We start from the raw sequence: 15,376 nt of genomic DNA, 5'->3' as shown, positions 1-15,376 counted from the left end.
TGTATGCTTAATAGGTTCTCCTTTAAGTCATTGAGTATATTAGAATTTTTTTCAGTAGTGGTTGGATTTCCTATAACGTCAAAGGTCCACATGTACTAAATCAGGTTAAGTTAGGTTGATTGATAACGACAAAACACACTCGGGCTGTCTGCCTAGGAGAAGCAATGCCTCCGTGAAAGACGTTGTAAGTGAAACTGGTTTGCATTCAGGTTACACATGGGGAAATCCAACCATGCAGCTAGCCCATTGGCTTGAGATCGAACCTGGGTCAAGTAAAGTATTCAGTTAAGTTAATCACTCGGCCACTGTTGAGGCCAGTTAAATCAGGAGGTCATATGAATGGAAAATAACGCTAGTTAATGCGATGAACCGATATAATCTCAAAGCAGTAGGTTCACATTCGTGACTACATGTGGTGAGGGACTCTTCTGCAACCAAACTACATTTTGAAAAACATAACGTGTTTACAGATCTAGAATAACCTTGGTAGGATAATATAAATGCGTAAGTTGTGGTTATAGCTATATAATAATATAGTATAAAAATTATATGTATGGTTTTAAAGAAAAATCTGAATCCATGAGATCGATTATCACTCTAATTATTACAGCCGCTTTCATATCATACAGTGGCTACGGCAAAAGCTCAGACTGATAGATTTCAGGCGACTAAACATATTTTTGTCTTTGTTTACCTGACCCTTTAAAGTGGAATTCATTTCGTAGGCGGTAAAGTCGCTGAACACTGGTAGTTCGGTCCGAGGTTCGAATCCCGCGAACGGGCTGGCTGCATGGGCGTTTTCGTGGTTTTCCCCATGTGTAACGTGTATACGAGCCAGTTTCTCTTAGAAAGTCGTCCACGAAGGCATCCCTCCTCTTAGGCAGATAGCCCTAGTGTGCTTTGCCATAATTAAATACACCAAACACCATTTCGTAGGCTCCTAGAATTTGTAATAAGAAGTTTTGGTCCTCCACTTGTTAGTGCAGGAATTACGGAGTAAAGATATGCTGAGCTCCGTTATCCCTGTTCATTTGCACATGTTGAAAAATCTAAGGAAAAGAAATTTAACATTGAATTGATACTGTTTTCCTCAATTTATTGAGATCAATGGCGAAAAGAGGTACTTGTTCTACATTCTGCATGAAGACTCGCTACTCTGCATGAAGAATTTGCTTTAAACTGAAACTTCTGCATGAATTATGGAATCTGTGAATTTATTGTAAAAGTTACGTTGAATTGCAGTCGCTTGTGTAATGCAGTTTCACGAGCTCTGTTTCGTTCACGAATATCAGCGGATGTTCTCTTGAGGCTTTAATTTCGTTGAATTCCTACTGTTTAGAAACCGATATCTCTTATCGTTTCTTCTACAAACACTGCTATTAAGCCGTATGCTATTTCAAGTTACTCAGAATTGCATACTATCGAGAAATCTCAGCACTTACAGGAAATTTTGAATATACGTTTACGTTAACTGTAACCATAATACTTATTCTACTTCATTTTCCGGCCGCCCAGACAGTATAGTGGTTAGTGACGTTTTCTGCTGTACTGAAGGGTAGAGTTTAGAATCTCGGAGAAGGCATGGATGTTCGTAGGCATATAGTGTGGGGGTTACTCAAAATATGCGGCGAGCCGCAAGTTTCCTCCAAAGGTTGGTAGTACGGGCAGAGGGGTGGGGGACTTTCGGACCGCATCCGAGGGGTTCTCTTCGTAATTCCTTCTGGGTCGAAATCTTAGCAGTTAGTAAGGCCCAACAAAACCTAATATGACTTCTTGGAGGTAAAGGTGCCGGCCTTGCTTCGACCTGTACAGGTACATTTTTTCTCATATATCACGAGCGCATGGCATCTTGTCCCGCAAAAGACGAATTTCATATTCTTCACTCTCTTGACGTCATCGTTAGTTACTCAAGTTAATTTATGGTCCTCTGTTATTATAATTATCTATTTGTCTGTTATTGTTGATGCTTATGCTCACTTGTCTGGCGTTGTCAGCCCAAACCCATGAAATTCCTCGCGGCAAGGAGTGCAAGATTACGTCTGTCCTTGGCAACAGCCTTGAGTACCTAACAATTGATAGTGCGATTTGGCTCAGTTGCGCTCACAATCTTGATGGAGAGCACTCCGTGGGGGGAGCGTAATGGCAGACCGCACATTGAGTTGAATAGTGTTAAGCGAATTTCGCTTACTGCGCATGCTTGATGGTGTACCTTTGGCGCGGGGAGAAATATTGGCGACTAAGCAACCCTATGCTAGCTTATGCGTGATCTCCATGGCTGTTGATTGTGTTCGAGTGATGTTTACAACTACAATCTTGTGGAACTTTGTTTATTAGTTATTTTAACGACCATACCGATAGCACTTGCTTATTTTTCTAATATATATTTCATTTTAATTTGTCAATAAGAATGCGTTTAATATTTGTTAACATATGCTGTGCGTAATAATTCGTTATTTAGATGTAATTTGTTTACATGTTATAATTCAGTAATGTAAACTGGAGTTTGTAATGTAAACTCGCTTAGTTTGTAATGTAAACTCGCTTAGTTTGTTAGCGTATATTCGCGCTTTTATTTTCTCATTTATTCTATATTCTTCAGTGTTTCTTTATGTATGTACGAATGGAACGTATGGTAAATCAAGAATTGTTTTTGCTTAAAAGTGTAATGAATAAATTTTGAACTAATATATCTTAAATTTCAGTCTTTTTCTGGACGAAAATTTGTACAGTTCCAAAGGAATGTGCAGAATTTCATAAGTATTACATCTTACATTTTGAATGCAAACACTGCTTCACATTATATTGTAATAATGATTTAGATCTTACCTCTCTATGCCTGTATCAATTGTTTCATCGGATTATTTATTAATAATTCCTGGTAGAATTAGAAATATATCTATTAGAAAAGGTTTTTCCTGTTTCATCTCCAAGGAACAGAAATTTAATTAAAGCGATGAATTATTGGAATGAATTTTAGTCAGTATTTGAAGTTATTTAGAATTCTACTGCAGTGGAAAATATGTTATCTAGATTTCTGTTGCATTAAAAATTATTTAAAAGCTGGGTAGAAATATTTTGAAATGTAAAAATTTTAAGTAACAGAATTAAAATTATTTAAAAGGTAGCTATTGTCATTGATCATAGATTAATTGACTTGTCAAGGGAAACAAACTAAGACTTCAGTACATAAACAATATATTTTTTATTTTGGGGGGTGAACATTGTTATTAATGGTGATATAATCAAATAAATAACAAAGAATCTGCAAGTGAAACGTATTTTACCATTTCTTTGAATTTAGGTATTTTTTCAAATATTCCAAGCATTTAAAAGAAATATATTTTACGTATTATGTAACTGTGGATGTATTTCTATTTCCTGAAGTTCTGAATGTCTGCAGAAACACATATTTTGATCTATGATTTAGATGGCTTAGAAAGTTAAGAAATAAATTTTTTCTTAATATTTTGGAATTATCAACAAATGATTTTATATTAATTAGAAATTGATACATTTGTAATTCCCCCCAAAAAATTCTTTAAGACTGGCAAATACTTACAGAAATTTTAGCTGTAATTAAATATGATTCCCCAACCCAAGTACGTGTGATGAGTACGTTCCGTTAGACTTTGTGATTATTTTGTGACAACTATACTTGTTGCCAAAATTTGGTCTTTATGTATATATATAATGTATACAACATGCATGCAAAGTTATGTTGTGTGTGATTATGGCAAAGCCTCGAGGGCTATCTGCCTAAGGGAAGAGATGCCTTCATGGAGGACTTTCTAAGGAAAACTGGCTTATATACACATTAAACACGGGAAAAACCACGAAAACGCCCATGCAGCCAGCCCATTTGTGAGATTCTAACCTCAGACCGAACTACTAGTGTTCAGGGACTTTACCGCTTGGGGGCCTGTGCAAAGTTATGATAGCTGTCAATTTAATCATAATTGACTAAGCATTACGAATACTGTTTCTCTTTCAAGATACGTACTTTCAGTTGTTTTCATAAAAACTTCTGTATTTATTTAGAAAAAATTCTGCTGATAAAATACTACACGCAGAAATATTTTTAAAATTGTGTTTAAGAATGCTGTTGATTTTTCAGAGACACAGTAACAATTTAACTGGTTATAAACTTAACAGAGCATAGATGTTGAACAGAAAAAAGAATGCCATTGGAAATGCTCAAATGCCAAATTAAAATATTTGATCATAAAACAAATGTAATTACAGTAAACTGATTTTTGAACTTGAAGACTGATTATCAAATGCAAGTTAATGTTTTAATAAAAGAATTTCATGAAAACAATCTAATTTTGAAGTACAATGAAAATAGTAGATTTTACTTTAACAAAATAGCTTAGTACGAGGATTTTGCATGTGTTTTTTATGTTTATTTATGGGAAATTCACAGAATGTAACATATATTATGAAGATAAAGGTAATTATTTTTTATTTTAAACTATCGCTAATTAAATATAAAATATTTACAAAAGTTTGAATATTTGGTGTAAAATTCGATTTTTCATTATTAAGATTAAAAGCCTTTTCCACCGATTACTTTTCTTGATTTAATGAATCTCCTTTTGGTCTTTCTTACAACATATAAGAGTTTCACCCACTTTGGCAATATATACTGTGTGAGAATTCTGGAAAATTTAAGCGACTTCTAGTTATGTTTTGGAAATTACAACAGAGGTTTGGAATAGGTGTAAAAACCCTTTTATAAACTCAGACAAATTAACAGAGTGCACAGCTTATTCATACATAATCAGCCAGCATTTATGGCGTAAATCAAAAGTAGCAAAATGAATTTAACTAAGTAAATTTTAGTTAGCCCAAAGGCTACACAGACAGAAAATGCACAAATTGTCTCGGATCTAATATTGGCATGATAAGCTAATGGCGAGAAAAATGCAGTGCTGCAGATAACCTGCTCCCAAGAGTACCCAACTAGTAATGTGGTCTTCAAGTAGATTCTTCGTTCTGATTCTACCACGTAAAACCTCTTCCTTTAAATATTACTGCTTTCTATCTCATTCGAATACACTCAAAATTAGAATTCTGGCAGAAAAATTGAAAGCGAGGAAAAAAAAGCTAATTAACATAAAATAACTGGTTAATAAAAATAAATGAATACTCTACAACCTCAATTCACCACTTTAATTTAGCCATTTTCATTTTCATGTAGCCTGTATGTCAAAATATACATTTGGTTTGGTGATAATAAACTTAATTCTTTCATTTTTTACCTGATTACATAACATCACATGCAACAGCTGTAAATATGAAAAACATATGCATATATCCAGCAGGTATGTTAATTTCTTTTGAATATATGGTGTCTGTCATCTACAAAAGCAAACTGTAAACTTAAAATATAAGATGTGAACACAGGTCTCCTGTTGGATAATATAAGGAAGTCACTTTGTCTGGTATTATTATTTGTAGGACCTAAGGTCCTACAAATAATAATTAAAACCAAATATTGTGTGGAGAGTAAAAAGCATAACGCAGAACCTTTGTGAAAAATTAACATGTATATCACTTTGTCCTAGTGTTATAGTCAGAATCCATTCTGTATAATAATATATGCATTTGACATTATTAGGTATTGCTAATTAAATTAAAATTTTAATACTTCAATGAAATATCGAGAAAATGAGAAAAATTATGAATACTACTTAATGTACGATATGAATTTTTTTAAAGTCAGCTAATTAATAAACAAAGACCAAAATATATAATTCCATATTCCTTATGCTGAAGTCTACTTCATGCTATTATATCATCATTAAACATTGTAGTCTTCACTTTGCAAAATCCATGAGCAATATTTTAATAATACTATAGGAAAATTTCATATAATGGAGAGTAGCTGAATTGAATGAAATGAGTATTTTAAATTTATAATTAAACATATTTTAAATTCACTAGAAATTTAGGGACATATAATGTTTAAATATTTAAAGTTTCGGAGGAAACCTTTTAAAATGCCTTCTTTTTTGGAGACGGGTTGCTTTAACTGCTTATGTGTTACAGATTTCAGCCGTATAATCTCATAAATAGCATTTAAAGATTATTTTTTTAACCCAGGCAGATTATATTTCCTCGTATGAAGTTATTATTCAAAATGTATTCACTGCCTTACTTATTTATTACACACACAATATATTCAAATACTGATTAATCATATAGTAATACAATATTCAAACACTAATAATTAAATCCTTAAAAAATGTTCTCTATTAAAAGGAAGAACATTTTAAAATGCCCATTTGAGCAGTATTTTTTTTTTAATCTCAAAATACGTCCCTGTTGTATTATTTTTCAAATTCGTTACTAATATATAAGTAAGTAACTCGATAATATGTAAGTAAACTCGAGTATTATTTAGAATCGGGGATTAGTGATATGGGTGTTTTGAATGTTCAAGTTTTTATGGAAAAGTACTACTGAATGGTAAAAAAAGGTTTATTAAAATTCAAATATAGTAATTCAATGATATAATAGACAAATATAATTAATATGTACAACATACAATTATTGTATGAAATGCAAAACAGAGCAAAAAAAAATGAAAACATATACATGAATTTACAATAACATAAGCTGCAAAATAAACAGAATACAGGAATATTCACATAAATTTACAATAATATGAAACAACTAAGTGCTATGAGTAATAACATTACATAGATTTTTCCTTATAGTTAAATCTTCATTTTCATTGTTCTTTTAATATCCTGTGTTGGTGGTTGGCCTGCACCCATTCTTTGAGTGATAATCTCTGTGGCACTTCATAAAAGCCTATATTGTTGAAACAAGCATTATCAAATGCTAACTTGTAATGACATTAATACATGTAGCATAACAAATACACAATGAAAATTAAGAATGTACTAATATTTCTTGTTTCAGTAGTATTAATTCTTGAAATATCATAAAAGAGGAATTAGACATTTTTTATTAAACATTCAATTATACATCTACCAGTTTCAGTGTTATAGTGTGGCACCAGGATAACTATGCGAGACACACTAATCCCCTCAAAGAATTTTGATATACAAAATAATTTTGGCAGTAACTTGTAAAGGCTAAAAAAATATTATCAAAAAGATACAATTCTTAAGTAATTACATATATTTTGCATACTTCGGAATTGTTTGAGCTGGTATTCGTGAGAATCCTCGAGTAATTTTTTGAATGCAGAATAATTGAACTGAGAAACAATAGAATGCAACCAAATTATATCCCTAAGTATTCTTTCATTTCACTTTCTAATGCATGCATAATAGCGTTAATTAAGAATTTAATAAAAACATTAAAAATAATTACATGAAGCAAGATCTCTAAAATTTCAAAATTGCATATAATTAAAATCTAGTTTAATATCTGCAATACATTTTTAAGTCATTATATTTTCATAAATTAACTTTACAATCTAAGACGAATTACAATAAAACATACTTTATGACAAAAGAACATGAACTTTCAGACTAAATATAATGTGCATCTAATATAGTCTGAGATTAAAAACTATACTAGGAAACATTCTGGAAAACCATATTTAACACATTGGTTGCCGCGTGCATTTTACGTGGTTTGCCCATGGTGCCAATATGATTTTTTTTATTATGCGATGTATATTATGTTGAAATATTATCTACGGAAGATAAAACGAGTTATATAAACGTGTTTAATGTATTTTTTGTGGTGGGGGTCACCGGTGACCCTTGAGGAGCTGTAGATAATTTTTGCGATTTATTATTTAAGTTTTTGTGATTTATTATTCTTCAAACCATTATAGTTACAATGGTTTTATTTAAAAATTTATCAGTATCAATATTTACTCCAATTATGTATTTTTACTATTAGTCGCATCGTCGGTCATCGGTGGCCCCCACAGCACTGTAGTGAAGTCGAGTGCCGGCCACCGGTGACCCTCATGGCAGTCAACGTGTTAATACGTTTTAAACTATTTTACTTTCATAGATAAAGTTTCATCCATCTCATCAAAATTATTAAATATTCATCAATGTTTTGATCGTCATTTTCTATTACCTGCTAGTGAGGCAGAATGTATTCACCATGACACAAAGAATGTGTATTACATACATGTAAAATATAAAAAATACGATGACTCTGCTCTATGCAAGCATGCAACCTATAATTAACTTTCCGCAATTTCAGGATCTTCCCCCTAGACCAGTACTTTCGAGAACATTCTGGCATGTTATATAACCGCTAGTATAAATACTGAGTACGTGCCATTTTTGTCAGACTGCTTTCTTCTACCGCTGCTCATCCCATCTTGTTCTTTCTTTTGTTAAAACAGTTATGACTTAAAGTCTAAGTTTAATCTTACTTAGTTTAAATCAATATTGAATATGTAATTCTGAGAATTTCATCTAAAGGCAAAATGATCTGCTGTAATTAAAGATGTGGGATCTAAAACGGCTAAATCCTTCTTTGTCGTCATTTTGCAGCCTTATACTCAGCCATAACAATGCCTGGACTATGATGCAGTTATATCGTCAAGCTTTGTCTTTCCTGTGCCTGCCTGCCAAAATATTACATACATACGTATGTAATATAAGCTACATAATGTAATATAATTAATATAATATACTACAATTGTTTTGTCACAGTATTTAGAATAAAAGTCTGAAATATTGCCATGTCTTACAAAATAGCAACTAAATCTGTACACAAGATACAAAATATCAACTAAATCTATACACAAGAATTTTCCATTAAAAATTTCTGTGCAGACTTGATAATCATTATATATACTGTTCTTTGTGTAATGTACTGAACAGTAAAGCTCCCTGTATACAAAAAATTTCAAGACGCGTGATATTTATTCTGTTGCAGAAGCACACTGTTTATTTTCAATGAGTATAATAATAAGCAAAGCTGAGTCAAATTTTCAATTCTATAATTTTTATATCTAATATACAGTGTACTATTATGCTAATAAGCAATCTTTATTTTCAAATCCTTGCATTATATGTTGGTGATTATAGATGGTTTTTTATTCATCTGTTTTCTTATCCGTCATGGTGAGTACACTAAGACTGTTAATCAAGGGTCAAATGTATCCCTGCCTCCCGTAATTTTAAAGAAATATTTGAAGGAACGATAGGTTAAATTACATAATAATTATACGTACTTTGCTTGTGTGTTTACAGTCCGACATAACACTCAACAACTAGTATGCTTGAAAATGCCCAAGTGGGAATGAATGGATTCAATAACATATACTGGAAAAGTAAATAAAAGTATTATAAAAGTATTGCCTCCATTTTAAATAATAGTTGTGTAATAAAAGTACATTTTAGATATGAAATTAACTAATTTTTTTTAAAATTTTATCTCTTTTACCTTTAAAATGGAGGTAATGTTTCTGGTTGATATTGTGCAAATACCTGAAAAGCAAACAACAATTACACTAAATCTAAAAATGTTTCCAAATTTTATACATCTGCAAGAAACTAATAAGGTCAACATTCCCTGATTAACTGAATTTGTTGGCAGATGATGATTCAAATCTGAATATAAGAGACATGTAAATAGTATAAAAGCACACCAAATTTATATCAGTTTGCAAGTCATCGTATTTGTGAATGAGTGCCTACTATAAATTAAGTATAAATCTTACTCTGAACTACTTAGTATGCGTATGCACTAATTTTTGCATTTTCTTAATTCATATATTTAATGAACATTATTACAAAATTAAATAATGTCTGTAATAATTGTAATTGAAACAATCGTATTTGAAAGTTCACCTTTTTCATTAACTTCATTAGCAAAGCATACAATTAAGTGCTTCACAGTATTATTAACTGTAACTCAGATATTTACTTACATCCTAACATTCCACTTCCAGAAACAACGGTCAAAATTTTTCAGCTGCCATTCACTGTGCCAATGCCTGAAATTAAAATCATTTTATAAAAATCTTTAAAATGATGATTCAAGTATTGAAAAATCTTAGATCATAACATGGTCATACATACAAAATATTTTATTATTTTTATACCAATAAAATGATATGTTTTTCTTGTCTGAATGAATTATTTAACACGAGAATGTCAATGGTTGTGAAATCACATCATAATAATAAGAAAATTTATAAAAAATGAAATAAGAGGTTATTGTATTTAAATTTCACTATTTAATTAAGAATGATTATCTACTAACTGTAATTCATATATTCATCTCTGGTACACACTTTCTACAAATAATCTTTGGCTACTATAGTCTGTATAATCAGCTTGACAGATACAAGCAAAAGATGATTGACAGTCATAATTATTATCTTGTCTTCCTGCTACATGTGCAGTACATATACATGTTTTCCTATAACTTTCATAATGGCATATATACTTTTCACTGCAGAAACATACAATTTTATGAAGAACTAATTTGCAATAATATATAGCACACATGAAAACAATCTAAGCATACTTTATAATATTAAAGTGCAATGTTATGTAATCATTGACGAAAAATTACATACATCAAAATATACTTTATTGTTGACTTTAATATTACTTTAGGATTATTAAAAATCATCATCAATTCCTACATGCTGTACAATCATCTGCCTTTGAAAAATAGAACTTGTTACATTTAATATTTCATCAGATTTTTCTATTCAATAGATAATTAATAATATAAGGAGTTAAGTAAATTTAAACCAATTATATTTTATTTTTACCAATTCCTTACAGTTATACCACAATTCATTACATTACGAGTTCATTACATTACTTTATATCATATTAACTTCAATCAAAACATTTCAACATATTTTGAGATAAAAGACCCAAGTACCTTGTATTAGTTTTAGCTGTGATAAAATTACGCAGTAAATACTAATAGTTTTTTTCTTGAAGTATCTTGAAAATGATGTTTCTTTTCGAAAAAATTACAACAGTAAGGAAACAAATCATTCCTTAAAACGTTTTTCTTAATGTTACATAAGGCCCACCAGCGGCCGAGCGGTTAAGTCGCTGAACACTGGTAGTTCGGTCCGAGGTTCGAATCCCGCGAACGGGCTGCATGGGCGTTTTCGTGGTTTTCCCCATGTGTAACGTGTATACGAGCCAGTTTCCCTTAGAAAGTCCTCCACGAAAGGCATCCCTCCCCTTAGGCAGATAGCCCTAGTGTGCTTTGCCATAATTAAATACACCACCACTTAATGTTACATAATAAAGAAATTTCGGAAATGTTAAAAAAAGTTAATGAACTCCATGTGTGTTAAGAAAGATGACAGTGTGACATAGTAGATAAACATACTTGCATTTCTATCAAATTTACTGAAATGGGAAAATATATACATACCTGAAAGCAATCTTGCAAATAGCATTTGGTTTGGAACTCTTGCACTATCCGCTGGGGTATTTGTATTTACGCTGAATTCCTTTACCCCATTTTTTGCACTCTTCAATCGAATTTATACTTGATCGTATCATTCAGCTTTCCAGTTGTTGGAGCAGTACAGCAAAAAATTGTATTTTAATACAGTAATTACTATACATTTACATTATACTCCACGAAGATTTAAACGCCAGATTTGTTTACAATCAGATGGCGGTACATCTACCATATACCGTATTTATCCTCTTTTCAAATCGTGCCAACATAGTAATTTGCCAAATTTTTTTCTGGGCATGCGCAGTATGCGACATTCGTTTAACACTGTTCAACTCAATGTGCGGTCTGCCATTACGCGTGGGGGGACGAGTCCGAGAGTCTCCCACTCGTCTTCCCTTCCTCCAAACCACACGAGAGGACTTTCGGCTCGCCGCATATTTAGAGTCGCGCCATGCCGCAGCTACACTATACATTTACAAACATCCATGCCTTCTCTGGGATCCGAACCCGGGCTCTTCCGCAACGCTAAACACTATACCGGTTAAGATAATGGAACGTATTCTTTAGAAAGAAACACGGGCTACATTCTGATATCTACAGTGCACTGTATACTTTAAAAAAGAATCGAAGGAAGATCTTCGTTAAAGTGCAGTGAATAACAGTCACAACAGAAATAACGTTTTCGTGTGCCCAGGTATTAGCCTATTGGTTCGTAAAAGTCTTATATGAAGTTATGAAAGGGCAAATTATGGAAGCAAGTTATGTGAAGTTTTGAAGATAAAGCGTATCAGAGTTATAAAGTGTTGCACAGCTACTGGATCTTAAAACGTTATAAGGATAATTTTAATTTTATAACCTGTTATTTTATGTCGATTCTCTTTCTTATCAAGCCTCGTTTAATTTGCCTGCCAAAATGCAACTTTTTAGCACGCGCGATAACCAAATTAGATAAAAAGAAGGAAGTATTTAAAGAAGGTTTTGGTTGCTGAAATCATAGAATGTTATGCCTGCCTGAAGGTCACGTTGCTAACTTTGATTCTCTATAGATTAGAATTCTGCGGCGTTGGGTTATACTTGCCCTTAGGCTTCTTTACGCCGACTTCGGTCAGAACCAACTTGCGTGCTAGACTGTGAAGTTATCCATTATCTTTGATTTAAACCCATACGTGTTGACTTCGGTATGCCATCTGTTAAAATTTATTCGGATTAATAAAAGGGCCCTTTACACGCTCTCCCAATCTCTGCTATACTTACAAGACATAACTATAATTCGTCACTTGTCTTCCAGAGTTTTGGTCAAACGTATGCTCCCTAAGGAGATAAAATTATATAAAATTTTTAAATGTTTCTACTTCCAAGCAGTAAAATTCCGATAATCCGATAATAATGTATGATATGTTGGATAATTCGGCATGCCCAAGTTCGATCTTCCTGCCTTCCGAAGGCACTACAAGGGTGTCATTTAGCAATGTTATTCGGAAACATTTAGGAGATGTTCTGCTCCACAGCCATTTCTGCTAGTCATTTTTTACTTATGGTGCAAAAAGTTTTAAAAATAATTTTGAAAAATATGGGCTTCCTGAAGACCTTTTACTAAACTAAGGAAAGAAATTAAGAGCTTTTCCGTTTTGGACAACTAAGGGATATTTCTCTGGCTTTTTATTTTGTATCAAGTTATTTTTTACAAAATATCCTCCTCAAATATGAAACTCTATATCTATTAAATGTATGAAGGCGTTACTTAATCTCTAAGAGCGAATACAGATGAACTTTGAGCAGAATTTATTAAATTATACTTGCAAACTTAAGAAATTCCAAGTTGAGTACTCAGTACCTAGTCAAGGGATGCAGTAACGGACAGGGAAAACGTAGCACCATGAAGATTTTGCCGTAATATGCATTTAAATGTATGTATATGCATTATAAAGAATATGTAGTTCTAAGATATACTATTCTGATGACCTAAAAACTCAAGCTGCTTCCGTGATTGTGAGTGAGGTTGTAGAGACATTAGGTATTTTTTTGGAAGCCGGAGAGATGAAACATTAGCAACTTGCCTTCGCCGGGAATCGAACCGCGGACCTCTGGAACACCGCTCAGCATGCAGAACCACTACACTACGAAGGCACGCTAGGAAGGCGGGAGAAATACCTTATAAGGTTAAAAAAGAGAAAAAGATCAGTACACATTAACAATCTTCTGCTGCGCAAGGAAACCATTATTTTTTTAACTCTTTTTCTTTCAAAATGACCGCTAAGTTGAAAGCCATTTGGAGAATGCCGTTGAAGAAGTTTTCGTCAAATTGCAAACTTAACAAGCGGTTTCATTTTTGTCGTACGACCTGGTAGTTGAGCATAATATAGTGTTACACTACTGGGTGCAGGGTTTAGAGATAATGTACCAAAGATGGGCATATATATCTTTATATGGACACAGATGCGTCTAGATAACAATCGAAAGGCTTGGATCGAAGCACCAGGAAGGTACGCAGCAAAGGCCTTGCAATCCACTGCTCTCGACATTTGATTGCTCTCGACAGATTCTACTAAGATGGATCCTTCAATTTCAACGGAAACAATCCCTGGATATTGGTCGAAAATGGCTTGCAATCAAATTTTTTTTTTTTTTTTTTTGTGAACTTTACCTCCGATGGCAGCATGCTGAAGTGAAAGATGATAATGGTGTCAAGACCAAGCTTCGTCTTATAATGAATAATACAGGAGAGTGTGTAATGCTGAAGCTCGTTTCTGCTTTACTAATGATAATCATCGAATCAGAGTTTGAAGCGATGCGAAGACTGATCAAATACTGCTGCGATTAGCGAATGTCATAGTCTTTGTCAGCGGCATCATTATTTCGAGTGGCTATCAGCATCAATAGCCTGTGATATATAACTCGTACTTTAAGTATAATTAAGGCGAACAAATACATAAATGAGGTGCTTCAGCTTATTGCACTACCACCTTCAAAGGTTGTAAAATGTTGTTTTTCAGCAAAACAACATGCGACCACATACGGCGAACATCAGAATGTAGGCTTTCACTTGTTTCTTTGCCCATCGTTGTAGTGAGATAGATACCTTCCCAATAAGGCATCTGTGGGGCGTAACTGGTTTTGTTGACTTCAATGCTTCAGCCTAAGATGGAGAACTAACTATGGATACTGATGGAAACAATATGGCATGAGTCCAAACAATGATTAAATTTGAATGATGACTGGTTGAACATGTTTAGCCAGACTCATTAATATTTTATGCTCAGATGAGACAAAGCATATAATATTAGATCAGGCTCACAATACACACCGTTAAAAGAGGATTTTTGTATACGTTTTTTATATAATTCTACAAGACATCTATTTCTCTCATAATCTGTTGAATTTCTCTAGATTGAAGCTTAAAAATATAAAATAAATGCAATTATTTCTTATTGTTATGTATTGAATAATAAATTTGAGATAATAAATAATCTTCTCTGTCTATTTTATTATAAGTAAAAGTCTTCTCTAACGATTTTACTGTAAGTAAAATCTCTTTTACGTATATAAACGAGATAGAAAAGGAAGAAAATTAAGGTGGAAAAAACAACTAGAAAAGTATATTAAATTTATGAAATTACAAGCTGAAAAGAAAAAATGATTTAAAAATAATGAAAAATTAAGCATTCAAAAAATTTCGAAGAATTTCATAAACCTGTTACTAAAGAAATAGAAGAATATGAAAAATCAAATAAAGAAGTTATAAAAAAATATTCAAGATGCTATACAAAACATATCATTTACTTCGTTACCATCCAAATTTTCAAACATTTTACCTAAATTATATTATGCGGATCGTTTTGAAAAATTATTTCAAGAAAAGCAGCAGGTACTCAGACTAAAGAAAAAGTTCATTCATTTTACTTCGATAAATCTTTAAACATTGTTTTAAAAGTCGTAACTTTAAATTACCTATTGAACCAAATAAAAAAAGATTTGAAAC

At 32.4% G+C, this 15,376-nt stretch overlaps 1 long non-coding RNA gene across 1 annotated transcript in view; it reads right to left on the bottom strand.

Annotated features, from left to right (window-relative positions):
- Positions 1-6,487: 6,487 nt before the first annotated feature.
- LOC118201451 (uncharacterized) overlaps positions 6,488-15,376 on the bottom strand; it is a 65,914-nt gene continuing 57,025 nt past the window's right edge. The window contains exons 2-5 of the long non-coding RNA XR_015038529.1: positions 9,884-9,949; positions 9,397-9,440; positions 9,185-9,275; positions 6,488-6,819 (exon numbers count right to left, since the gene is read on the bottom strand). This is a non-coding gene — a long non-coding RNA (uncharacterized LOC118201451). The remainder of the gene's footprint in view (positions 6,820-9,184; positions 9,276-9,396; positions 9,441-9,883; positions 9,950-15,376) is intronic.

The sequence above is a fragment of the Stegodyphus dumicola genome, chromosome X1, assembly GCF_044657685.1.
Source record: "Stegodyphus dumicola isolate Sdum_Otavi_A_Nest chromosome X1, ASM4465768v1".
NCBI lineage: Eukaryota > Metazoa > Arthropoda > Arachnida > Araneae > Eresidae > Stegodyphus > Stegodyphus dumicola.
This window is presented reverse-complemented; position numbering and strand designations above follow the sequence as displayed.